Genomic DNA, 27,280 nt, shown 5'->3' with positions numbered 1-27,280 from the left:
CTTGCCGGCGTGACCCGCACGCTTCCCTGTACCCAATGGGACGCCCCAGAGGCGTGCGTACGTACGACCCGCGGACACTTCCCACCTCTTCACCTTCTCGGCGTGGAAACCGCGAGAGCGAGGTAGAGCGTTAGTACTTGCAGCGCTTGTGTCAGGTTTCTCAGTGGTTTCTCTAATGTACTCCTGCATCTTTGCATCCTCATATCGATGAGAAGGGTGCGCCACCCAGTATTCCTGGGTTGGGACCAAAATGCAAGCCACTGTATATTCCTCGAATTATGAGGGCAAGGATTTTCTATGGTTATTGGAGTGGAATCTGAAGCCCTACTGACTGGAATCCAATCCTGTCTTCACCGCGTCCTTTGGTATGCTGGAAAAGTTACTTCACCTCCCTATGCCTCAGTTCCCTCCTTGTAAAGTACAGAAATATCATGGTAGTGCTCCTAGGAGATAAATGAGAGTGCATAGGACTCCATTAGTAAAAGACCAAGCACAGAATAAGCATTCATTAAATGTTGGCTGTTATTATTATTCATCCCTGTGTCACTAGCACCTAGCCTAGTGCCAGCACGCAGTAGACAGTACATATTTGTGGTATTAATGAATGTTAGAGCTACAGATGAGGACCCCAGGACCAGAAAGGAAAGGAACTTCTTAAAGGTCGTGCGGTAATTAATGGTGGAAGTGGGACTGGAATCTAGGTTTCCTAATTACAAGCGCAGAACTCTGTTAAACACGTGGTCTTTTAAAATTAGTTTTTTTTTTTTTTTGTGGTAGCGAGGTTGTTTTTTTTTTTTTTTTTTTTTTTTTTGCTAAAAAACACAAATATCCCCAAATATTTAAAATGTACTGTCACTAGGTTCCATTCAAATAACATTGAGTGGTGACTTTCTTGGGGACTGAGTTCCTAACGGTAAATGTTTCGAGTATTGACAGTGACCCAGTTTAAGTAGACTGAAGGTTTCAGGAAGCACTGAAACAATGAACAAATAGATTTTAGGCAATTACCATCCTGGCAGCACTATCCTAAATTCTGAAGATAGAGGGGTGAACAAAATTGGCCCCCTGCCTTCATGGAGTTCTCAGTCTAGCAGAGAAGGAAGACATTGAACAATTCATTACAAATAATTATAATGGTAGTATGTTCTCTGAAGGAAAACAAAAACAAATTTTAGAACTGGAAAGGAACTTAAAACTGTGGAGTATCTCCAGTACATTTTGTTAAATACTAGATATTGTCATTGTCACCTATAAAAACATATATGTATGTATGTATATACATATATAGTTGAGTGAAACAAGTTGCAGAACAATGTGTATAGTATGATTATACTTTGGTGTAAAGAAAATTTTATGTATGTGGTCTGTTTGTATGAGCAGGGAAAGTTGTGGAAGACTCAGCACGCTGTTAATATTGATTATCTCAAGAGGTGGAGGTGGAGGTGATGAGCTTTGTCTTTATACATCCTCGTATGGAATTGTTTCACTGGTTCTAACAAGCATTTGTTACTTTTGAATTTGAAGAACAGTCAATAAAGCGATCTTTAAGATTAGAGGGACAAAAAGTAAAAGAGGAAAAGTTACTAATAAAAATACCTTTTCAGGGGCCCCTGGGTAGCTCACTCGGTTGAATATTGGACTCTCGGTTTCCGCTCAGGGCATGATTTCAGGGTCGTGAGATCGAGTTCTCCTTGGGCTCCGTGCTCAGTGGGGACTCTGCGGGAGATTCTCTCCTTCTCCTTCTACCCCTCCCCACTGCACTCTCTCTAGAATAAATAAATCTTTAAAAGATACCTTTTTATTTTATTATTTTAAAAGATTTTATTTATTTATTTGACAGAGAGACAGAGAGCACAAGCAGGGGGAGCAGCAGAGGGAGAGGGAGAAGCAGGCTCTCTCCTCTGAGCTGGGAGCTCCACGGGGGGCTCGTTGTGGGGCTCCACTCGGGGCTCGATCCGAGGACCCCGGGGTCATGACCCAAGCGGAAGGCAGTTGCTTAACCACTGAACCATCCAGGTGCCGCTAAACAAATACCTTTTTAAAGAGTGCGGAGAACCAGTCTCCTTGCAAAAAAAGGACCAAGAAAGGACAGATTGAAATGGCACTCAGAATTCAGAGACTGACAAGGTGACAATTTAAAATACCACTTCCTGATACAGGAAGGTATACCGAAGTGGATGTACTGATACAGGCTGCTCTGAAACAGAATAAGCCATGGGATTTCTAACACCAAAGGCACTGTTAATGGGAGGTTGTCGGAGAACCCAGTTCTCTACTTAAAGCAGAGCTGAAATATACTTAGCGTTTGTAGTGAAGTTAGTAAGATGATTGACTTATAGTTAAATAATTTTAAAAATGCAATTACCTATTTATTTAAGTAAAGATAGATTTATTTATTTATTTGAGAGAGAGAGAGCACGAGCCAGCATGTGGCGGGGAGGGGCAGAGGGAGAAGAGGATTTCAAGCAGACACTGAGCATGAAGCCCAACGCGGGACTTGATCTCAGGACCCTGAGATCATGACCTGAGCAGAAACCAAGAATCAGATGTTTAACCAACCGTGCTACCCAGGCGCCCCTAGGTGATTGCATTTTTAGAACACCATTCCACATTGTAGCCTGATTTAAAAATACATGCAATTAGTATTTATTAAAAATTAAGAATATTTATACTCTTGGCCCAGCCAGCCCATTTCTTATAATCTGTCTCTCAGAAATTAAAGCACCAGAATATAAGGCTAAATGTAGAAGGGTAAATGCATGGTTGTCTATAATAAAAAAGGTGGGAAACATCCATCAGTAAGAGAAATGGTTGAATTAATTATAACGTATCCATATAGTGGGATATTAAGCATAAATAAACAGCTTATTTCACATACCTACACTGAGCACTTCACTAAACACACTAGCTGGCACCTTGTGCAGGAGATTGCTTTTGATTTGGTTGTCCTCATGTACCCAGCATTTAAGGCAAGACTGCATTTAAAACTAACAATACTGCATTTTTGATAAAGACCTCCTGTCAAGTGCATGCATTATTCAGCATGAGAAGTCATAATTTCTAGTAATTGGCGATTTACTTGCATGTGAGCGCTCAAATTTTCAAAATCTTTCCAAAGGCAAATTAATGTGGCTTTCCACAACAGTTCACTGGAATAGTTAATATTGAAAAAAACCTAAGGTGGATTGTTTTCCACATAACATCTTTTTGGAGGGTTAAAAATGTCTTATGTGTTTACCCAAATTAAGTACCTGTAATGTATGTACCTCTTCTGCCCAGACTTTCACAACTGTTCATTTTCAATAAACAAATTCCCTTGTCTGGGCAAATTCATTATTGTTTCCATTTGAGTATAGTTTGGTCCCTAAACGAATCTCATTTGTGTTTTCAGGCATATTCATGCTTGTAATCTCATTTCCAGAATGTTTTTCCATTTGATGGCCATCTGAGAGCTTTCTTTAAAAAAAAAAATTGCCTGCAACAGATACATATTAAGTATTTACAGTATGTCAGTCACTGTGCTAGGTATTGTTTCTTTTAAAAACTTTTTTATTATGGGAAATTTTAAACACACACAGAAATAAAAGAGTGTAATGAAATCACATGTACTTTTAAGGAAGCTTCAACATCATGAGTTCACAGCCAGTCTTGTTACATCTACATCCCACCCACTTCTCTCCCTTCCAAATTATTGTGAAGGACCTTCAGGACATCATATAATTTCATCCACAAACATTTCAATGTGTATCTATAAAAGATAAGAGCTTCTTTTAAAAACTCCCACAATACAACTAGACGACTAAAAATTAATCATCTTAATATAATCAAACATCTAGTGAGTGTCGAAATTAGTATGTTTCTCAGTCCTTTGTGTTTCTTATAAATGGATAGTTAGATCTAAAGTAGGATCTCCAGGACAACTGGGTTGCTCAGTCAGTTGAGTGTCTTCCTTCGGCTGGGGTCATGATCCCTGGGGTCCTGGGATCGAGCCCCACATTGGGATCCCTGCTCAGTGGGGAGTCTGCTGCTCCCTCTCCCTCTGTCTCTCCCCCCTGCTTGTGTTCTCTCTCTCTCTCTCTCTCTCAAATAGGTAAATAAAATCTTTAAAAAACAATAAAGTAGGATTGCTAGATTTAGCAAATAAAAATACAGGGTACCCAGTTAAAATTGAATTTCAGATAAATAATGAATACTTTTTAAAGTATGTCCCAAATATAATGCATGGGACGTATTAAATATTGCATAGGACATGCTTACACTAAGAAAATTATTTGTTGTTTATCTGAAATGCAACTTTAATTGGGTTTCCTGAATTTTATCTGGCAACTGTAACCCTAATCTAAAAGCAGTGTTTGATTCAGGTTCCGTTTGGGGTGTGGTGGGGGGCAAAATTAACTTCATAGATGGTGGGTGGGTGTGTGCTTCCTTCAGGAGCCATAGTGTCTGGTTGTCTCTGTGATGATAGTTGCATTGATGCTCAGAGCCTAGGTCTGTAATTCATTAAGGTTATAATATGGTGATCTTCTAATTTTCCAAGGCATATTTTTTCCACTGTTTTTTTATTTTTAATGTTTTAAGCTCTAAGCCCAGTGTGGGGCTTGAACTCAGGACCCTGAGATCAAGAGTTGCATGTTCCGTGGACTGAGCCAGCCAGGTGCCCCTCAAGGTATATTTTTTTTAAAGGACTAATTTTTTTGGAAGAGTTTATTTATTTATTTGTCAGAGAGAGAAAGTGCACAAGCAGGGGAAGCAGCAGGCAGAGGGAAAAGCAGACTCCCCATTGAGCAAGGAGCCTGATGTGGGACTCAATCCTAGGACCCTGGGATCATGATCTGAGCTGCAGCAGACACTTAAGGGGGGGTGCTATTGGGGGGAGGGGCACAGGAAGAGGGAGAGAATCCCAAGCAGACTCCTGCTGAGTGCGGAGCCTGACACACGGCTCGATCTCACAACAGTGAGATCATGACCTGAGCCGAAATCAAGGGTCGGCTGCTTAACAAACTGAGCCAACCAAGAGCCCCTCAAGACATATTTTTTTTAATGATTTTATTTATTTATTTGACAGAGAAAACCAGCGAGAGAGGGAACACAAGCAGGGGGAGTGGGAGAGGAAGAAGCAGGCTCATAGCGAAAGAGCCTGATGTGGGGCTCGATCCCAGGTCGCCAGGATCACGCCCTGAGCCGAAGGCAGATGCTTAACGACTGTGCCACCCAGGCGCCCCTCAAGACATATTTTTAAGAGGAACTTCGGTGTAGTGATTAAGAGGTCAGGTTCGGGCATAGGAAAGACTTGGCTTGAGCTTTGGCTCACCTGTTTCCTAGCTGTGTGACCTGGGGCAAATTAGTTCACTCCTCTCAGCTTCAGCTTTCTCATCTGTAAAAAAAGGCTCATAATTGTACCTATCTCATACAATTTTGAGGGGATCAAATGAGTTAAGGTATGTGGAAAGATTTTATTTGTTTGAGAAAGAGAATGAACATGAGCGGGGGTGGGGGGAAGGGGCAGAGGCAGAGGGAGAAACAGACTCCCTGCTGAGCAGGGAGCCTGACGTGGGACCCAGGACCCTGAGATCATGACCTGAGCTGAAGGCAGACGCTTAACTGAGTGAGCCATCCAGGTGACCCTATGTGGAGGAACAGTGCCCAGCAGACAGTAGATGATCATAAGAGCTAGCTAGTATGAGACTCTTGAAGAATTATGGCCTTTAAAATTCAGCATTTTTTAATATTAGAAACTTAACCCTCCATTCAACAGTTAAGTTATATTTTCACATTAATAAAAATGGTAAATATTTATTGAGTGAATAGCCTCTCATATTTGTCCAATACTCTGCAGTTAAAAAAGGTCTTCTTCACACGGATCCATTCTCATTTGATCCTTACACAGCCGTTTAATTGGAAGGACTGGCCTTACCCGTTTTTTACATCTGAAGAATGTTAGGTTTACAGATATGATTTGCTTAATGTGTAACACAGCTAGAAAGTCACACAATAGAGCAGGGACTGAGTCTTAGCTCAAGACTCTTTTTTTAAAAAAAGATTTTATTTATTTATTTGACAGAGAGACAGAGCCAGAGAGCACAAGCAGAGGGAAGGGGCAGAGGGAGAGGGAGAAGCAGACTTCCCGCTGAGCAGGGAGCCCGATGCGGTACTGGATCCCAGGGCCCTGGGATCATGACCTGAGCCGAAGGCAGACGCTTCACCGACAGAGCCATCCAGGTGCCTCATCCCAAGACTCTTTTGATGGAAAACATTAAGTGAGCAAAATTGTTTGGTCTTCCCTCTGTGCAGTGCTTTCATTTCTTGGCTCCATTGACATCACTATCTTATTTTCTTTTTCAGCTTTTCACTTCTTTCTCAAACTACTCACATCCCCATCCCAGGGGCTCTTTCTTCTCTTCCCGAATATAGTTGTTCCCCAAGGTTCTATCCTTGGGCCATTTTTATTGCTATATTCTCCTTCTATGGTATGTACTCAGTGGCTTCATTTATTCAGATAGCTTCATCCTTCCCTCCGAGAAGATGATTTCTTAATCTGTATTCCTGGCTTCTACCTCTTCGTTGAGTTTTGGACCTGAAATTTCAGTTGCCTGCTTGATATGTCGACATAGCAGTTTTAGACAGAATCTTACATTCAATGGGTTTGTTTATCTGGGTCCTGATTTTAACCAATCAACTATAAATAAACAAGGAGACCATTGAGGAAATTTGAGTACTTACCAATAACATTAAGTATTTGATGATTGATTTTTTTTGGTTAAGATAATTGTATGTGGCTATGTTAAGAGTATCTTTTAGAAATACATACTGAAGTGTTTACTGGATGGTATCATGTATCTGGATTTATTTCAAAATAATCCAGTTGGGGAAAGGAGGAATAGGTAAGGGTATTGGTGAAACAAGATTGGCCATGAATTGATGATTGTTGAGCTAGGAAATGGGTACATGGGACTTCAATATCCTATTTCCTCAATTTTTCTCTATGTCTGAAAACTTGTATTATAAAAAATTTCATTGGGCGCCTGGGTGGCTCAGTCAGTTGAATGTCTGACTCTTGGTTTCATCTCATCTCATGATCTCAGCTTAGAGTCTGTTTGAGATTTTTTCCCTCTCCCTTTCCCTTCCCCTTTGCCCCTCCTCCCACTCTCTCTCTTTCTCTCTCTCTCTCAGAAATTAAAATCTTTAAAAAAATTTTTTAAAGATTAGATAGGTCCAAAATCAAATTGATCAATCTTGCTTATGTCCATCTCCTGACAATCATTTCCTATTAATGTCCCCTTTCTTCCCAGTCACTTATTATGAAAACCCAAAGCTCTCTTGGTTTCCTCTTCCCTGACCTCTGCACCCAATCAGTTGGTAAGTTAGGCTGAAACTCCCCTCACAGTGAATCCTGTTTATTCTTTCCTTTCCATTCAAACTGCTACCATTCTACTAAGTTCTTCATTACTTCTTGCCTGAATTAGTGTCATAGCATTCATAAATTTCTCCTCATTTCCGGTCCCTCCTCCCTTGGTATATGTAAAGCATCTAGCATAGTGTTTGGTACTTAGCCCCTTCTCCCTTTTTCCTGAATGGTGAATTCATCTTCCTTACTGCTGCCTGCTTAACCCTATGATAACATCTCCCTTCCCCGAGGAGACTACTCGTCTCTCTTCTTTCAGCATTGCCTTCCTTCCTATCCCTCCGGATCCTGCAACCTCACTGCTGCCTCCACTCCACCCCAACTGCCATGCTTTGTGGAGGAAGCGTGTGTGTCTGAATAAAGACTGATTTCTCAGTTCCAAAGTTAGATATAAGAGCAGGATTTTTCCTAGCTGTAGGTGAGTGGGCCTTTACATACAGACAAAACAGGCACACTAACTGTGAGTAAAAGAAAAGCAGATTTTAAAGCTGCCTCTTTCCCCCCCCCAGCTCAATGGGAAAGAAAAGGGCAGATGTCCAGTCCAGAGGGATCAGCTTCTATATCCAGGCAGGGTCGGGTAAATCCTGATGGCAAAGAAGGAGCTGGGTGGATAATTTGCAGCAAGCTGGGGGCGTCTTGAGGAAACACAACTTGTCTAGTTTGGCCAAGGGAGGAAGAGCGCAAACTGCCTCCATTGGGTCTCAGGGGGGCAACATCAACAGTGTGGATTGGGTGAAGGTCATGTGGCTCAGGCCTGTCCTAGGAAGATGGCTATGGTACTCTTGCTTTTGGTACCCTGCCTGGGTGTAGTTCTGTCTGTTACAGAGAGCAGCAGCCAGGCATTCAGGGGCTGGGCTGATCAAGCACAAGGAACTTTTATCCTTTAAAAAGAAAATGCTATAAGTCAATCACATTCTTACATTTTAAGCATAACACTTGCGACTAAAACCAAACTGCCATATTATAATCAAGATGCATCCGCCTATTTTATATTTAAGGCCCACAGGCTTCAACTAATTTAGGGACCATCTGGTGAGAAAGAGAGAAAGTCTCATTACAAAGTGGCATTTGTTTGCAGGCTGAGGCCTCAAAAGAGATTGTCCTGGGGACCCCGACAAATGTCCTGTGTGAGTGCCCAGTCCTCCCAACCCTACCGCTTAGGTAGAAAGAGCACAGCTTTGGACTCAGATAAGATTGAATTCTTCCTCCAACATTCATAGATGGGTGCCTTAAGCCACAGGACTTCTGAGGTTTGAGTTTCTTCAGTTTCCTCATATGTAAAATGGGAATTCAATTATACCTGAAGTTGTTGGGAAGATTAAAGGAGATCAAGTGTCAGAGGCAGCCCAGAACTATTGCTTCCTTCCCCATGACCCATAACTTAATTCTCTATATTATTCCCTCTGAGCCTTGCTCTTCTTGCCTTCTTTGCTTAATACCCACCTTCTCGTGCATAGACGTGGCGTGCTTTTAAACAGATCTTTTTAATTTTTTTATTTTTTATAAGATTTTATTTATTGGAGAGAGAGAGAGACTGAGGGGGGAGGGTCAGAGGCAGAAGCAGACTCCCTGCTGAGCAGGGTGCCCGAGGGGGAACTCGATTCTGGGACTCCAGGATCATGACCAGAGCTGAAGGCAGTTGCTTAACCAACTGAGCCACCCAGGCGCCCCTAAATAGATCTTTTATTTTTTAAGATTTTTTTATTATTATGTATTTATTTGACAGAGAGAGACAGGCAGCGAGAGAGGGAACACAAGCAGGGGGAGTGGGAGACGAAGAAGCAGGCTGCCAGCAGAAGAGCCTGATGTGGGACTCGATCCCAGAACGCTGGGATCACGCCCTGAGCCGAAGGCAGATGCTTAACGACTGAGCCACCCAGGCGCCCCTAAATAGATCTTTTAAAAAAAATTTTTATTTATTAGAGCATGGGCGTGTGTGCACGAGTGGGGGGAGGGGCGGAGGGAGAGAATCTTCAAGCAGACTCCCTGCTGAGCGTGGAGCCCAACAGGGGGCTCCATCTCAGGACCCATGAGATTATGACCTGAGCCGAAACCAAGAGTCAAAAGCTCAACCACCTGAGCCACTCAGGCGCACCTAAACAGATCTCTGAACAAAAGATCTAAAAAATAAATTTTGTTCTAATGCTTTTATATGTTCACCTCTCCAGAAGGTAAAGAAGTGAAATGGAATTGCCCTGGGATACATGGGTCAGAAGGCAATTTTGCCTCTTCTGCAGCACGCTGAACAAATGTGTTCTCAAAGTCTCCCTGTCCTATGTTCCCGTAGTTGAAAGAAGAAAGGATTAGATCATTAGCTGGGACTGATGCTGGTTGCAGCTCAGGGGTGGGGGGAGGGGGAGTCGAGGAGCAGGTTGGTTAGAGATGGGAAATCTGGGAATGCGAATGCTTTTAAATTCTCACTAGATAACCGCTACTGAGGTGACAGCTTTATTTCAAGTGAGACTATGAATTTGGCTGTATTCCTTGTGAGAACCTAGTGCTCAAAATTTCCTCTAAATCAAGAAACAAAATTAAAAAGTGATGATTGAGATTGGCAGAATGTAATTGCTGAAGCTGAGTAATGGATACCTGGAACTTAATTGCATTGTTCTCTTTACTCTTACGTATATTTGAAAGTATCCAAGATTAGACGTTTTTTGTTTATGTGGCAAGTATGGGGCAACAGAGGTGACTCAAGAACTGGAAATTTTGACTGTCATGTCAGAAAAGCTAGTAGAAGATATTTGGACCAAAAGAATTCCCTAGAGGAGATGTGATTTCTATAATGCTTATCTAGTTAACTGGATTTATTTGAAGGATTAAATAGCATGCAGATAAAATATTTAGTGCATGTAATATAAATTGACCTCATGAAATTTTTGATAAGATGTCACAACCACTGTTTTAAAGGGAATTGAGTCACTGTAGGACTGTGACCCTCTTTCCTCTGAGTAGATACTGCCTTAGAAATAGGAAACAAAGGTAAAGATAAAGGAAGTTAAGGATATTATTTTGACATTTCAAAAGCATGATTTCTTACGGATGGGGGGTAGGTAGTTTTTCAAAAAATAAATCTTTACAAAAGATCCAAAGGGAGGAATGCACAGTGAAATCTCCAAGTGGAAGATTGTATGAAACTGTTTCTGACAAGGAAAAGCTTAGTTGATGAGAATAAACAATAAGGAAATCTCATGGCCATGGTCATGGGCTCATTACTGAATGATCTAAAGACAAATTACGTAGGTAGTGGATGCATATTTGTTTGATGCTGGAGTAGTTGCTGGGGTTGATTGTGTTACTCAGGAGAACAGGTTTTTCCCCTGCCAGGATTGGCATTTTGGAAGGTATAGGCAGATACTGTAAGGGACACCCGTGATCCATCCTGTTGGGGGCTGGGAGAGAGTGTAAAGCTAAAATCTAATAGGGAAGAAAAATAGTCGGTCCTCAGAGGCTTTCTTTCCTCTTCCAGGGAGAGGGTTGATCAACCTGCTGACGGTGGAGAAAATGAGTTCAAAGCCTCCTCGTTGAGAGGTTTTCCTTTCTGCGTGAAGGAAGGAAAATGAAAACAGCAAGTTCTCACAGTGGTGGCGGTTGCAGAACAACGCATTTCAGGATGCCAGCGGAAGAGGCAAGGTATACTCCTGTCAGGACCAGCTACAGAATCTGCAGGACCCAGTGCAAAATGAAAATGTGGGGCCCTTTATTCATGAATTATTCAGAGTTTCAAAATCATGACAGTAGAGTACTAAAACATGGGCTCCTGTAACCATGGAGCTCTGTGTGACACCACAGGTTGTGTGCCCATCAAACCCACCTTACTCCTGCTGCCTAGGAGTAGTGATAGCAAAAATTCAGTAGGCATTCGTGGAAAACCATAAGGCAGAAAATCAAGATCATCTAAAATCCCACCACCTGGAAACAACTGTTGTTATCATTTTGCTATATATCCCCAAGATTTTTTTAAAAGATTTTATTTGTTTATTTGAGAGAGAGAGAGCACAAGCAGGGGGAGCAGCAGAGGGAGAGGGAGAAGCAGGCTCTCTGCTGAGCAGGGAGCCCCAAGTGGGGCTCCATCCCAGGACCTTGGGATCCTGACCTGAGCCAAAGGCAGATGCATAACCAATGGAGCCACCCAGGTGCCCCTCCCCAAGGTTTTTCTATATACATATACATACGTAGATAGGTATTCATGCAGTTTTTATACGATGGAAATAGTATATTGTACATTCTCTTCTGTAGCCTTTAAAAAAAACTTAACTATATTTTATAGAACTTTTCATGTAGTAAATATAGATCATTTCAATCCTGTTGTATAGAGGTTCCATGATCCATTTAACCAAACCCTGCTGTTGGGTGTCTGAGGAGTCTTGAGTTTTTTATTATTACAAATGATGCACTTTGAATATCAATAAAGCTGAGTGAGAATTGAATAACTTAATCAGCGCAAAGCACTTGGCAGAGTACTTAGCAAAGAGCAACTCCTTATAAATGTTAGTGTTATTTTTATATTGTCAAATAGCCCTGTATAAAGGTGAACTAATTTACATTCCCAACAGCATGTTGAGAGGCCTTCGTTTCCCTAACTCCTTGCCAGTTGTTTCAATTTTTGCCTTTTTGTATTTCTTTCTCTGTGAATGGCCTATTCATGTTCTTTGCCAGTTTTCCTGTTGGATTCCTCATGCTTTAACATTTTTAATTGATTTCTGTATTGGGGCTATCAATCCTTTGTAATATGAATAACAAGTACTTTTTTTTTCCCCTAGGTTTTTTTTTAATGTTTGATTTTGTTTGCTTTAACCTCACAGATGTTTTTAAGTTTAGTATGGCTAAATCTGTCCCATCTTTTCCTTTAGGATTTCTGTCTTTGCTGTCCTCCTTTAGGAAGTCTTTTGCCACAGAACAGGTTTAGAATTCAGTGGTCGGGAAGGCTTTCCTGCCATAGATTAGCTCCAGCAGGTTTCCTCTGAGGCTTTATTCTTCTGGGGCGTGGCTTTCCAAATTCTGTCAATGGAATTCACAACACTAGACTACTTTAAACGTATATGGGAGGGGAATACTTTTATTTTATTTTATTTTATTTTATTTTATTTTATTTTATTTTATTTTATTTATTTAAATATTTTATTTATTTGACAGAGAGAGACACAGCGAGAGAGGGAACACAAGCAGGGGAGTGGGAGAGGGAGAAGCAGGCTTCCCACTGAGCAGGGAGCCCGATGCTGGGCTTGATCCCAGGACCCTGGGATCATGACCTGAGCTGAAGGCAGACGCTTAACAGCTGAGCCACCCAGGCGCCCTGGGGAATACTTTTATTAACTTCAAATCTACTTGTGAAGACACAAGATGTATTAAAAATGAGTGTTGTCTGTCTTCATCCAACCCAAAAAACGCTTTTGCTCTTTTTATATTCTCTGCCTTTGTTTGCTTTCTATGGAGAGTTCTGTTTTTACTGGAGCTATTCTTTTCTTTAAAAAAATTTTATTTATTTGAGAGAGAGAGAATGAGCAGGGAGGAGGGGCAGAAGGAGAGAGAGAGAGAGAGAGAGAGAGAGAGAGAGGGAAGCAGACTCCCTGCTGAACAGGGAGCCCCACTCGGGGCTCGATCCCAGGACCTGGAGATCATGACCTGAGCTGAAGGCAGACGCTTAACCAACTGAGCCACCCAGGTGCCCCTTTACTGGAGCTATTCTTTTGGGGATCCAACCAAAGAGAAATTGAGTTTCGGATACATTTATTTGGGGTTAGTAGGATATATTTATGTGGTTTCCTATCACTTCTGCATACAGTTAAGTTATAGGTGGCTGTACCAGTGTAGAAATGACTTGAGGGAACACTTTTAAAGCAGTAAATCTAAAGCTTATTTAAGATTAGTCATTACATAAAAAACTTGACGTAGCCTAAAATCTTACAGCTTGTATATACAAGAAATGGTTTTCCCAAATTTGACAACAACCCAAAATACATATGTGACGTTAATCAGTGATGGGTTGGGAAACCGAAAGAAACTTTTCTAAACTCTTGGGAAAAACTAAACTGTTTCCCTGTTCTCTCTGTAGACATTATAGAGTATAAAAGTGGTATCAGATGAAGAGGTGATCAAAAGATGCAGGCAAGAAAATATAGAAAAAGTATCAAGGAGTTGTACCAGTTAATATAAAGAGAAATACTGTTTTTTAAAAATTTTGTGATATTTGTGCATTTTGTCAGTTTTTAAAACTTGTGGTTTCTTGTCATTTATTGTATCATTCTAAATAGATGTTTGGGATTGTAAAGTGTGATTTTACACTTAAAAAAAAAACTTAACCCAAATGGTATAAGTTTCAGGCCCCACAAAAGCTGGATCTGCCACTGCCTGTGTACTAAATATTGATGGTCGTTGGGAGTGTTTCATGTTACAGATAAGGACACTGGCTTGCCCAAGCCAGCATAGATAGTGGGAGAGCCAGGATCCAACCCTGAGTCTGTCTGGCTTCAGGGCTTTTTTCCCCCTCACTTTCTAAAACTGTCTTCTTTTGGACGAAAATGTATAGTAATCATCCCAAATTATAGTAATAATGATAATCTCCTGGCCTCTTTAGGGGCATACTCACAGTTGCCACTGAGTGCCCATTGCATTGACACTAAAGCAGCCGTGCTCTTTGCTTTCACCAATCCTGCTTTTATGGCAACACTACTACCTTTTTCAGCTTAATTTTGTTGATGTCAAATGTGGTTGTCAGCACCTGGACTGCCATGGTAACTTTTTCTTCAAGAAAGGTAGACCCCAGGGCATATACCTGGATCGTTCCAGTTCTTCCCTCACTTCTCAGCTTGGAGGAGAAGTGAGGCTGGGACTTCCACATTCCAGTATGAGATTTTAGCCTGCAGCTCTCAGTAGGGCAGGCAGAGGCTGAAATAAGCATTTTGAGGGCCTGTGAAAAAATGTGAGGCAAGGCTTGCCTTCTCAAGTTAGAGCTTACTTGACTCGAAGCAAGCTTAGGGAAAGCATTTTGCAGGTGTCTTCTCAATCCCAGAGACTGAGCCTGTACTTGACTCCTTCCTTCCTACTGTCCCTACTCAGCCAATAGTTCAACTCTCCACCATGAAAGAGATGCCCTTTCCTCAATCAACCCAGGCCTGCTTTCAGCTCCAAAGCTCTGCTTTCCAGGACACCAAGTACCTGAGGGTGTTGTCTGTCATTGTCTACTTTGTGCTACAAACTCAGTTTTTAAAACTGGATCCCAAGTCTCACCCGCTGACAGACCTCACTTGGCAAATGCAATGGTTATCTTCACCTCTGTGTCTTTATAACATAGCACAGATCTCCAGTCTTCAAAACTGCCTTCAGTTTATAAAAGGACATGGTGGTGGAGGACAACACATGCTAAAACAGATCCCTGAGCCAGGCAGCCGGGATCTAAAAGTGCAAGAGGAAGGGTGCACGAGAGCAGTTTGCCTGGGGGAAAACTGCTTTGTTTGCTTTGGGGGGCTTCACCCCCCTCCCCAGCAAGGACAGCTTTATTTTCATATGCAACATAGTTGTCCCCCAAGCACAAGTCTTCCTGACTGCCAGGCCCTGGTATTTTGACCTGCTTCCCCTCCCTCTTCAACTCACGTGTGCTCCAATTCCGATCTGATCACCCTGAGCTAACGCATTGCAGTGTTCTGCAATCTTCGAACAGTTCTTCTGCCAGCTCCTGTGGTGTCTGCTGCATCCCCTTCATGTTTTAAAATGTCGGGGTCTGGGGTGCCTGGGTGGCTTAGTCGTTAAGCGTCTGCCTTTGGCTCGGGGAGTGATCCCGGGGTCCTGGGATCGAGCCCCACATCGGGCTCCTCTGCTGGGAGCCTGCTTCTTCCTCTCCTACTCCCCCTGCTTGTGCTCCCTCTCTCACTGGCTGTCTCTCTCTCTGTCAAATAAATAAATAAAATCTTAAAATTAAAAAAAAATGTCAGGGTCTGACCAGTCAGTGATATTTCCAGAGTCCGTCCAGCCCCCGTTGTGATTTTATACATCCAACATATTTTATTGAGGTCCGGCAGGCCTGGCATGTGTCAAGGGACGGTTTTAGTCTATTTTCCAGGTGATCCAGTAATCTAAGGAGCCATTGTTCTCCAGAGCTCCGCCAAACATAATTATGCCATCTAAACAAATAAGCACCTCTAGGTAATTCATATCACCAAATGCTTTTTCCATTACTCTTGAAGGTGTCTCCAAAGATGTGTGGAGTAGCCTTTCAAATAGGTAAAACCTGACAGAGCAGATGCAGGCTGTCTTGTTTGGCCCAGTCAGACAGAGGGATTCAATAATAGCACTTCTCAAACATAGTGCTGGAAATCACTGATTCCCTACCATGCAGTCTAGAGGTTAATCTGGACACAGGAAACTCTGTAAGGTGGAGAAAGATAATAGAACATCAATACCCCTGCCCCACACCCCCGTCTCCTTGCTGTCCTGAGTCTGCTTTCTTCTATCATGAGCTTTCCTTCTTCTCCTTTACATATTTGTTTATCCAGCTAAATAGTAGTTCTTAACCCTGACTGCCTATTATAATCCATGGAGTTTGTTATAAAACATGTATCCTTGGGCCCACCCTCCCCTAGAGATCCTAACATTTTCTATTTTTTAAAGATTTTTTTTTATTTATTTGAGAGAGTGAGAACAAGAAAGAGTGCACGAGCAGGGGGAGGGTCAGAGGAGGGAGGGATAAGCAGACTCCCCGCTGAGCAGGGAGCCCATTATGGGACTCCATCCCAGGACCCTGGGATCATGACTTGAGCCAAAGGCAGACACTTAACCGACTGAGCCACCCAGGTGCCCAAGATCCTAACATTTTCTAAACACCTATGCTATGCTAGGCCCTATGCCCTGCTCTAGGAGTAGAGGCAATTTAGTCATGGCCCCTACCGCCACATAGTTCATAGTCAAGGGGCAGAGAAAAATACATTAAAAAGTATAATTCACACGGGGCGCCTGGGTGGCACAGCGGTTAAGCATCTGCCTTCGGCTCAGGGCGTGATCCCGGCGTTGTGGGATCGAGCCCCACATCAGGCTCCTCCGCTATGAGCCTGCTTCTTCCTCTCCCACTCCCCCTGCTTGTGTTCCCTCTCTCGCGGGCTGTCTCGCTCTCTGTCGAATAAATAAATAAAAAAAAAAACTTAAAAAAAAAAGTATAATTCACAGAGAAAATATGGTATAACTCCGTGGTTTTTTTTCTTTTTTCTTTTTTAATTTTTTTAAAAGATTTTATTTTATTTATGTGACAGAGACAGCCAGCGAGAGAGGGAACACAAGGCAGACGCTTAACAACTGTGCCACCCAGGTGCCCCTCCATGGTTTTTTTCTTAATCTAGCTTGTTTCTCATAAAACTGTAGCAGTATTAGTAAGGTAAACATAGATTTGTTCAACAATTTCTAGTATATAGGATATAGGAGGAGGTGGCTTTCTTAGATTCTTGGGTGACAAATTAAGAATTTAAAAAAATAGTAAAATGTGAAAGTCCATAGAAATTTTTTTCAAGTAATAAAAATTTATTGAGAATTCCTGGGATGGTGGTTATCACCTCCTGATCGGGAGGGAGGAACCAACACTGTAGGAAATCACTCAGAAATCACATTGTCCCAACACCTCTGGCCAGCACAGGGAGGAGCAAAATCATTCCCCCCAAAACTGGTCGGGCTTTGTTCATCCAAGAAGGGTTGGGAGGACAGATGCAGGAGGGACCATCACATGATGTTGGGGGTGGGATGGGGGTGTGCTTGGACCCCAAGCTGGCTCCTCAAAAACCACAGGAGAAACAGAACCGCTTCTTTGGGAGTGGAGTTCCTGGTCACCAGGCTCATTTTTCCCCTTTGATGAGGCTGTCATTGCCTCAGGCAAAACTTTCATCCTGTAGGTTCAGGACAAGGTTGTCAGCAGTGAGATAGACTTGGTTCTGTGATGTGGCAATCATCTTGGAGATGTTCTGGGCTGCCCAGATCTTGTACAGTTTGATATAGCCAGGGTTTTTGCTCAGGGCTTCTCCAAGGTGAGCAGGTTGGGGTTAAGGGTTCACACAAGGCCAGGTTGCAACCCCTGGCCTCATCCTTACTACTCCAGCCCTTTTCTGGGCTATCAGATCAGATAGCTCTTACCTAGTCCCACTTTGGTCCCCACCTGTCCATAGAAATTTTATTTGTAATAGCCAAAAACTGGAAATAGCCCAGATGTCCTTCAGTGAATGAACGGTTACACAAACTGGTATATTCATACCTTGGAATACTACTTAGCAAGAAAAAGGAACAAACTCTTGACACTTGTGACAACCTGGAGGAATTGCTAGACAATTATTCTGAGTGAAAAAGGCTAATCTCAAAAGGTTACATCTTGTGTGATTCCACTTACGTAACATTCTTGAAATGACAGAATTATAGTGATGGAAGGATGTTCAGTGGTTGCTAACAGGTGAGGAATTAGAGGGGGAGGTAGGTAAGTGTGGCTATGAAAGTGCAACATGGGGGAGCCTGGGTGGTTCAGTGGGTTAAGCATCTCACTCTCAATTTCGGCTCAGGTCATGATCTCAGGGTTGTGAGACTGAGCCACATGTTGGACTCCACACTCAGCGCTGAGTTTGCTTGTCCCTCTCCATCTGCTCCTCCCCCACTCATGCTCTCTCTCTCTCAAATAAATAAATAAAATCTTTTTAAAAAAGTGCAACATGAGGGATCCTTGTTGTGATGAAAATGTTCTAGATCTTGATTGTGGTGGTGGTTATGCAAAGCTATACATCTGATAGAATTATATAGAGCTAAACACCCACCCACACACAACACCCAGACACAAATGAGTACATGTATAACTGATGAAATCTGAATAAGCACTGAGGATTATACCAATGTCGATTTCTTGGTTTTGATATTGCACTATAGTTGTATAAGACGCTAACATTGGGGGCTACTGAGGAAACAGTGTATGGGACTTCCCTATACATTTCTCACAACCTTCATTGAATGTATAATTATAATAATAGGACAAAAAATAATAGGACAAGTTACTAACCAGAAGCCAAAAGGATTAAAAATGTTAAACACATTTACAAATGCAAAACTATAAATGGCTACATTAGGAGAAGCTGGGAATATAGTTACTCGTTGATGTTATAAGGAAGACAAATAGTCCTTCTCAGGGAATATTACATTTAAAAAATAGAAAGTTTCATTGTTTCATTGTTTTTTTTCCAATTAGAATGTTTCTTGTGGAAAATTTAGAACATGTAGCTCAAAAAAGGTCATTAATAATCCTTCCATTCTGAGGGGCGCCTGGGTGGCTCAGTCGATTAAGCATCTGCCTTCGGCTCAGGTCATGATCCCAGGATCCTGGGATCGAGTACCACATTGGGCTCCCTACTCAGCCGGGAGCCTGCTTCTCCCTCTGCCTACCACTTCCCATGCTTCTGCTTGTGCTCTCTTGCTCTGTCTCTCTCTGACAAATAAATAAATGAAATCTAAAAATAATAATAATAATAATTGTATCATTTGGGGATAAACATTTTTTTCAACATTTAAGGTAAATCTTTTCAGTCTTTATCTATGCATAAAATTAAAACAAAAATTTTCACAATCAGCAATAGATTTTTCCTGTCTTTAAAGAGTCTTGTATTAATAGGACTTTAATGTACATACAGTGTTCTATCATATGGATACAGAAAGAATTATTTACCTAGCTCTCTATTTTGGATATTTACATTGTTTCAGTATTATTAATAATGCTGCAGTACACATCATTGTGTTTGCATCTTTGTATGTATCTCTGATTACTTCCTTAGTATAAATTCTTAGGAGTAAAGTTATGGGTCAAAGATTATGTAAATTTTTAAAGCTTTTTTAACGTTTGGCTAAAAGGCCTGCCAGAAAGGTTGTGTGAATGTTCCATTTCTGTTTTTTCTTTTCTTTTTAAAAAAGATTTTATTTATTTATTTATTCGAGACAGAGACAGAGTGCACACACAAGCAGGGGGAGGGGCAGAGGGAGAAGCAGACTCTCCTGCTGAGCAAGGAGCCTGACATGGGGCTCCATCCCAGGACCCTGAGATCATGACCTGAGCCAAAGGCAGATGCTTAACCAACTGAGCCACCCGGGCACTACTATCTCTGTTTTTTTCCAGAGCAAGTTCTTTGTTGATAATGTTGTCAACTGGGTAGTAGGCTAGATAGATCCACCGTGGCAATTTTTCTTTTTTTATAAAGTATAGTTTAAATGATTTTATTTATTAGAGAATGTGCACACGCAAGTGTGTGAGCAGGGGGAGGGGCAGAGGGGAGAGAGAGGGAGAGAAGTAGGTTCTGTGTGGAGCGTGGAGTCTGATGCGGAGTTCAATCTCATGATCCTGAGATCACCACCTGAGCCAAAATCAGGAGTTGGACGCTTAGCCGACTGAGCCACCCAGGCACCCCAGAGGCAATTTTTCTGTTCCTTGATACAGTGCTATAGGATCTAGCCCAATGCTGGGTTCACACTAGGCCCCTAAAAAATTTGGTGATTTAATATTCTTCATAATATATTCCTTGAAACTCTTATGTGGGTCATGTGGGAAACAAAATCATCAAAATGTTAGTGTGCATTAACCCTGAATTATATCACTGACATCTAGTAAAGAGTATGGCCTTGAGGGAATAGACAGGTATATTTTGATTGGGAGGAAGGACTTGGGAAAAGTCCAGAGGCTCTAAAGTGGGAAGTGTGAAAATAAAGGAAACCTCATTTAAAATGGAGTCAGGGAGCACCTGGGTGGCTCAGTGGGTTAAGCGTTCCATTCTTGATTTTGGCTCAGGTCCTGATCTCGGGGTTGTGAGATTGAGCCCTGTGTTGGGCTCCGTGCTCAAGGGGAGTCTTCTTGAGATTCTCTCTCTCTCCTTGTGCCCCTACTGCCACGTGTGCGCACGTGCTCTCTCTCTCTCTCTTGCTCTCAAATAAATAAAAAGAAGAAATCTTTTTAAAAAAATTTAAAAATTGAGTCAGGAAGTCCTGAAGGGGGAGCTATCATGCGTTACCACTTGCTTGTAAGAAGCATATTTCACATTCCCCAAGAGGAAGCAGCTTACCTTGTAATGCCCCAGCAGGAGGAAGAATTTCTCCCTGCCCAGCAACAATCCAGCCAGTGAGAAATCAGCAAAACAGCCCCTCTCAGCTTCTTCCTTTCCCCTCCTAAAAACAAGCCCCTCTCCTCTGTTTTCTGGATTTGCCTGTGGTTCACTGTAGTTTTCCTGTCTTGAGTTGCAATTCTTCTCCATTCCCTAATGAAGTCATTTTGCTGGTAAAGTAACTGGCTCTTTTGTTTTTTAAGGTCAACATTACATGGTGACCCAGATGAGACCCAAAGGAGATGACCTCTGAGGAACTAACAATCCCCAGAACCCTGTGAAGTACCCACCTTAGTGCCTGGCGCTCTCCGCTTCTGTGAGTCATCTTCTTGCTTTTAGTTCGGTAAGTCTCCTCTCGGATCTGAGCTCCCTCCTTCTGGTTGAGCTCTCCGACTTTATTTGGGATCTGTTTAAATTTTTTTCTATTTTTTATGAAAGTGTTGTCCTTCCTGGTGAGTACTCTTCTGTTTCCTGAACCTCTGGTTTTGAGTAACGGGTTCTCAATCTGCTAAATTCTCTTTAGTAATGGGTTCTCAATCTGCTGAATTCTCTCAGGAGGGTCTTCCTCCTGGTACCCCAGCCAGTTTTATGTTTAAAAACTATGGTCCCTCCTCATGTGAATTTTTGACTAATTGGACCAACTTAACAAAAAATAACTTAGGACTCCAGTGGCTGTTATGGGGAGCTTTCGATCTTCCCAAACTTGCTTTTCTTAGAACCAAATTAGAAGCTCTAAAATAAAATGGGATAAAATAGCTCTAGAATAGAATGGGGTACCCATTTCAACTAATATCTTGAAGCTTCCAAGAGTATCCAAGACTCTAAAATTGTCTCTTTACAAAATACCATTTTAAATTAACCAAGGTGAACAAACAATTGAAAGAATGCAAAAAAAAAAAAACCCAAACAAAAACACAATCTTTTCAGGCCTCTTTCTTCCTCCCCTGTCCTCTTTGTCTCTGTCCCCACATCCTTTATACCCTCTGCTTCCTCATTCTGGTTCTTCCATTGAACTTCCCTTTTTCTCTGAACCTCTCCCCTCTCCCTTCTCTGAACCTATTTGAACCTACCTATTTAAAATTAGACTCTTGGAGGATCCTGATGCTAAGCTCCTAATTTCCCATGTCCCCTGGACTAAGGCTGAACTATGAGCCATAGTCAAAGATTTTCCTGGAGTAATTGAAGATCCTCATAGATTTGCCAAGGAATTTAATATAGTCATCCTGACTTACCAACCAGGTTCCTCAGATTTATATCAGCTAGTTCACATGCTTGTTGAAGGTCAGGCCCAGCACTGGATGAAAACAGCTAATTGGGATGATCCTGAAAAATCTTTAGAACTTTATTTTTTTATTTTTATTTTTTTTAAGATTTTATTTATTTATTTGACACAGAGAGAGACAGCCAGCGAGAGAGGGAACACAAGCAGGGGGAGTGGGAGAGGAAGAAGCAGGCTCCCAGCAGAGCAGGGAACCCAATGTGGGGCTCGATCCCAGGACTCTGGGATCACGCCCTGAGCCGAAGGCAGACACTTAACGACTGAGCCACCGAGGCGCCCCATAGAACTTTATTTTTTAAAAGATTTTATTTGTCATAGAGGGAGAGCACAAGCACACAACCAGGGGGTGGGGGGAAGGGTCGGTGTGGTGGTGTGAGGCAGGCAGAGGGAGAAGCAGGCTCCCCACTGAGCAAAGAGCCTGATGTGGGACTGGATCCCAGGACCCTGAGATCATGACCTAAGCTGAAGGCAGACGCTTAACCAGCTGAGCCACCCAGGCATCCCATCTTTTGAACTTTATTTATTTTTATTTTTTTAAAAGATTTTATTTATTTATTTGACAGAGAGAGAGAGAGCACAAGCAGGGGAAGTGGCAGGCAGAGGGAGAGGGAGAAACAGGCTCCCTGTCGAGCAGGGAGCCCAATGTGGGGCTTGATCCCAGGACCCCGGGATCATGACCCGAGCCGAAGGTGGCCACTTAACTGACTGAGCCACCCAGGCTCCCCTCATCTTTAGAACTTTAAATGAGAGACTAACCCCATGCCTTTTTAATATGATCAGGCTGGGCAGTTGCCGAACAACTTCACCTGGCAGTCTCTAGGGCTTTCCCAAAACCTGTTGATTGGATTAAGATTGAAGCTTGCACTCAGAAACCCAGTGAACCTGTGCATGACTATTACAGTCACCTCCAAATTGTTTTTAAGGAAAATCCTGGGCTCCTCTGGATGTTAAATCCACTCAGGTACCCTTCAATTCTGTGTTCATTAAAGGGCTGAACCGCGATTTTTCCCTTGTAGTTGAAAGGACTAGGATGGAATGGGAAACTGTCCACTTCAGATTCAGTTAATTTAGCAAAGTGGCCCACCCACACCCCAGAGAATTCAGCTACAGGGAAGACCACTAAAATCTTTAATTTTCAACTCCAACAAATGAGAACCCCTAAAACAAAACCAACCCCCTCCTGGTCTTTGCCGTAATTGCGATAAACCAGGACACTGGAAGAAAGATTATTCCAAATGCAAGCGTTCTAGGTGCCTTCAGCCCTCCAACCAGCCTTTCCAGTGCCCTCCAAACTCCCAACTACAGGACTCCAGAGAACTACAGGGGTTTTTCCCAATCCTTCCTCCTTACCAGTTTGGAGAAAAAAACTCTCCAGATTGGGGGTGAATCTCTTTGTGTCCTTATTGACACCGGAGCTACAGTCAGCGTGCAGCCCTACTGTTATTAAGCAGCCCCTGCTCAAAGTACTGAAATGGTTCAAGTAGTGGGGGTCTCTAATAAACCTCAGCAGGTTCCTATCTTTAAACCAATTCCTTCTTGTTTCCTTTAAGAGATACTCTTTTCTTCTTCGTTCCTCTGCCCCTATTCAGTTTTTGGACTGAGATTTCTTAGAAAAATAACATTGGAATTTTTTTCTCCTGAAAGGGGGAGATAATTCTAGAATTTGATAGCAACAACCAAAATTGCCAACTTAGGTGAATCAAATGACCCTTCAACATCATTTATTTGTTCCATCAGATTTTTCACTGTGATTGATTTCTCTGTGGATAAGGTCAGTCAATTATCTCTTTGCCTTTTGGGGAAGAAAAGCAGTGTATCTGGACAGTAATGCCCCGGAGTTTTGCTGAAAGTCCTTCCTACTTCTCTCAAACCTTAAAAGTGGATTTAGAAGATATAAAGTTACGTGGAAGTTCTGCTTTATTATAATACTTAGGTGACTTGCTTCTCTGATCCCCTTCTCAGGTGTCTTTGCAGGGATAGCATCCACCCATTTAGGCTGTTAGCCTTAAAGGGACATGAAGTTTCCACGGAGAAACTGCAGTTTGCTCAGACTCTGGTTTGATACTTGCGGCACCTGAGTTCAGAACGAAGCCTACACGTAGATCCAAATAGGCTTCATGGCATCCTGAACTTCCCAAAACTAAGGCAGTTATAAGGTTTTCTTAGGCTAGCTGGCTACTGTGCAAAATTGGATTCCAAACTCTCTAGCTATAATAATCTTAACCCTGTCACCATTCTTCCTTCTCCATGGACATTACTCTTCATGACTCTCGGACTCCCCATGATGGCTTACAGGAAACCTTTGGATAAAGCAGACTTTTGGTGGTTTACCAATAGTTCTTATTTAAAAGGTGAAAATGGTAAATATTATGTTGGGTATGCTATTACAATTTTTTTTGGAGTCATTAAGGCAGCACCTTTGCCTTCAGCTATCGTGGCCCAACAGGCTGAATTTATGTTCTTGCTTGGCAAAACTGCAAATATCTATACTGACGGGAGGTAGGCCTTTGGAGTAGCTCATGACTTTAGAATGCTATAGAAACGGGCTTCCTCACTTCTAGTGGGGACCAAATTAAAAATGACCTTTATGTTCAGCAATTACTAGATGCCATATTCTTGCCAGATGCTTTGGCCAGTATAAAGGTCCCTGTGCATTCTAAATTGGATTCCTTGGAGGCCAGAGGAAACCACCTAGTTGATATTTCCACAATGAATGCTGCTGTCAAAGGAACCAACAACCAAACCTCTGTCATGGACCAAAGGGATGTTCCCCTCCCCACACGATAATCTGGAAAAATCGGCTAGAGATGCCCAACAATCAGCCCCAGAAAAGGAAAAACAATATTGAAAACCTAATGACTGTTGGTTCGATTAAAAAAAAAGAAAACTCTGGGTTGGGCCAAATAATAATCCAGTGCTGCCAGAGAGTCTAAAATTCCCATTACTGACTATTATACATGTATCCAATCATTAATCTGCTGATAAAATGAAAACCTTTGAGCCAATACTGGTGGGTAAGTGTTAATAAGAACACAGAGTACCTACTTTGCTTGCCCCACCTGCCTTTAAATATACTTCGGGAAAACCTGTCTGCACTGCTCTGGACACTTTAAATTGCCCAATGGATCAAAGTTTGGCAGATGGATTTTATTCAACTTCCTCCATTTCAGGCATATAAATATGTCTTGGTAATGGTTTATATGTTTTCTCACTGTACTGCTTTTCTTGTGGCTAAAATCCTACTAGAAAAGATCATCCCTACCTGGGGAATCCCCGCAAACTTCATATGACCAGGGAATGTGCTTCAACAGGTTTGTGCTGTTTGGCCATTGTTACAACACTTCCACTATGCTTACTACCCTTACTCCTCAGGGCAAGTCAAACACACTAATGGCATCGTTAAGCAAAATTTGTAGAGGCCTTTCAAATACTCTGGCCAAAAGCACTACCATTAGTTTTCCTACATCTTAGATCTACCTCTTCGGAACCTATAAACTCTCACCCTTTGAGATAATCACAGGATGGCCAATGTACTTGGCTTCTGCTTCTTTCAATCCACAAATGGTAAAAGGAGATATACTTAAATATTGCAAAGGCCTAATTGCTTCTGTTGAGAATAACCATGCTTTAGTAGAACAGTCTTTCCACAGTGTGTTCCTGGGAGACAAAGATCTTAAGCATCATATCTTGCAGTCCAGAGATTTCATCTATTGGAAAAGACATCTACAGAAAGACTCTTCAACTCGGTTGGAAAGGCCCCTATCAGGTACTGTTAATGAATCCTTGTGCTGCCAAACTCCAAGGAATGACTCTTGGATCCATGCATCACATCTTTTTTTTTTTTTTTGATTCAGTTTTTTAAGTAATCTCTCCACCCAGTGTGGGGCTCGAACTCACAACTCCGAGATCAAGAGTTGCACACTCCTGCGACTGACCCAGCCAGGCATCGCCCCATGTGTCACATCTACAGAAAGCACCAAACCCTGACTAGATCTGCACACCAACTGAGTACCTGGAAATAAAGATTCCCAGGAATTGAAGCAGATGACAGCTGAAGGAGACAGCTTTCCTAAGATGACTGGACCAGACCTGTATACCTTTTTCTTGCTGTTGCTTCTTACTTTATTTCCTCCCTTTCTTTGATGGTCTGATCTGTTGCAAAAGGGGAACCTTTTTGACTGTTGGATCTGACACCAGAAACTTTGATTTGTTCTTCCCTATTTATTATTTGTTTCCCTGAATCCAAGGGAAATACAAATGAACTAACTCCTCTTTGCAAGGCTTTTTTAAAAAAAGATTTTTATTTATTTTTTAGAGAGTGTGTGCAAAAGCGAGTGAGCAGGGAGGGGTAGAGGGGGAGGGAAAGAGAATCCGAAGCAGACTCCACACTGAGTGTGGAGCCCAACTCGGGGCTCAGTCTCATTACTGCAAGATCATGACCTGAGCCGAAACCAAGAGTCTGATGCTCAACCAACTGAGCCACGCAGGCGCCCCTGCAAGGCTTTTAGAAAAGACCCCTTCAACCTTGCAGAAGTTCTGCTCACCTTATTCTGTATAATCACTTTTTAAAAGATTTTATTTTTAAGTAATCTCTACACCGAATGTGGGGTTCAAACTTAAAACCCTGAGATCAAGAGTTGCAAGCTCTACTGACTGAGCCAGCCAGGCGCCCCCTCTGTATAATTATTTTTTTAAGTAGGCGCCATGCTCAGCATGGAGCCCAACCTGGGGCTTGAACACAGAACCCTGATGAGATCAAGACCTGAGCTGAGAGCAAGAGTTGGACGCTTAACTACCCAGGCGCACCTTTATAATCCTTTTTAAGCTTTATACCAATTGCCGCTCAAAAAAACCTTCATAGAAACGACGTGCCCGATAGGGTGATGCTAGCTCAGCACTTTGAGATGATCTTCAGTGTTTACCTCAGATGGGGAATGCCTGATAGTTCTCCCTCCTACCCTTCGCTGTTACTCAGATGTGACCTCAGCGGTTTCCAGTCTACGCACTTTCCCTCTGATGTGGGACGTGACAACCGGGAAAGGTCCTTTCTGACACCAAGGGGATGAAACCACTAAATATGAAAAAAACCAAAAACCGAACACAGCCCTGACTTTAGATTAGCAATGCTTTAGAAAAAAGACCCTGTTTGAAAGGGGGAGATGTGAAAATAAAGGAAACCTCGTTTAAAATGGAGTCAGGAAGCCCTGAAGGGGGAGCTCTCATGCATTACCACTTGCTGTAAGGAGTACGTCTCAATTCCCAGCAGGAAGCAGCTTGCTTTCCCTACCCTAGCCCGAAGAAGGAAGAATTTCTCCTTGCCCAGCAAGAGCCCAGCCAGTGAGAACTCAATGAAACAGTCCCTCCTCCCAGTTTCCTCTTTTCCCCTGTGAAAGCAGGCCCCTTTCCTCTGTCCTCTGGGTTTGCCAGTGGTTTGCCATGGTTTGCTTGTCCTGAATTGCAATTCCTCTGTTCTTCCTGAATAAACTCATTTTGCTGGTAAAGTAA

General features: G+C 42.3%; 1 long non-coding RNA gene across 7 annotated transcripts; it reads left to right on the top strand.

The window, feature by feature from the left end:
• LOC123796547 (uncharacterized) lies at positions 1-27,280 on the top strand. Of its 7 annotated transcripts, XR_015723250.1 has the most exons (7): positions 54-365; positions 4,579-4,666; positions 6,062-6,257; positions 10,872-11,035; positions 20,700-20,839; positions 25,469-25,541; positions 25,630-27,280. It is a non-coding gene; the product is annotated as an uncharacterized LOC123796547 (long non-coding RNA). The 7 variants fall into 7 exon arrangements; XR_015723248.1 differs by having other exon boundaries at positions 1-122; positions 20,700-25,541; XR_015723249.1 differs by having other exon boundaries at positions 28-365; positions 6,062-6,219; positions 20,700-25,541.

The sequence above is a fragment of the Ursus americanus genome, chromosome X, assembly GCF_024610735.1.
Source record: "Ursus americanus isolate L20-20 chromosome X, mUrsAme1.1.p, whole genome shotgun sequence".
NCBI classification, from domain to species: Eukaryota; Metazoa; Chordata; class Mammalia; order Carnivora; family Ursidae; genus Ursus; species Ursus americanus.
This window is presented reverse-complemented; position numbering and strand designations above follow the sequence as displayed.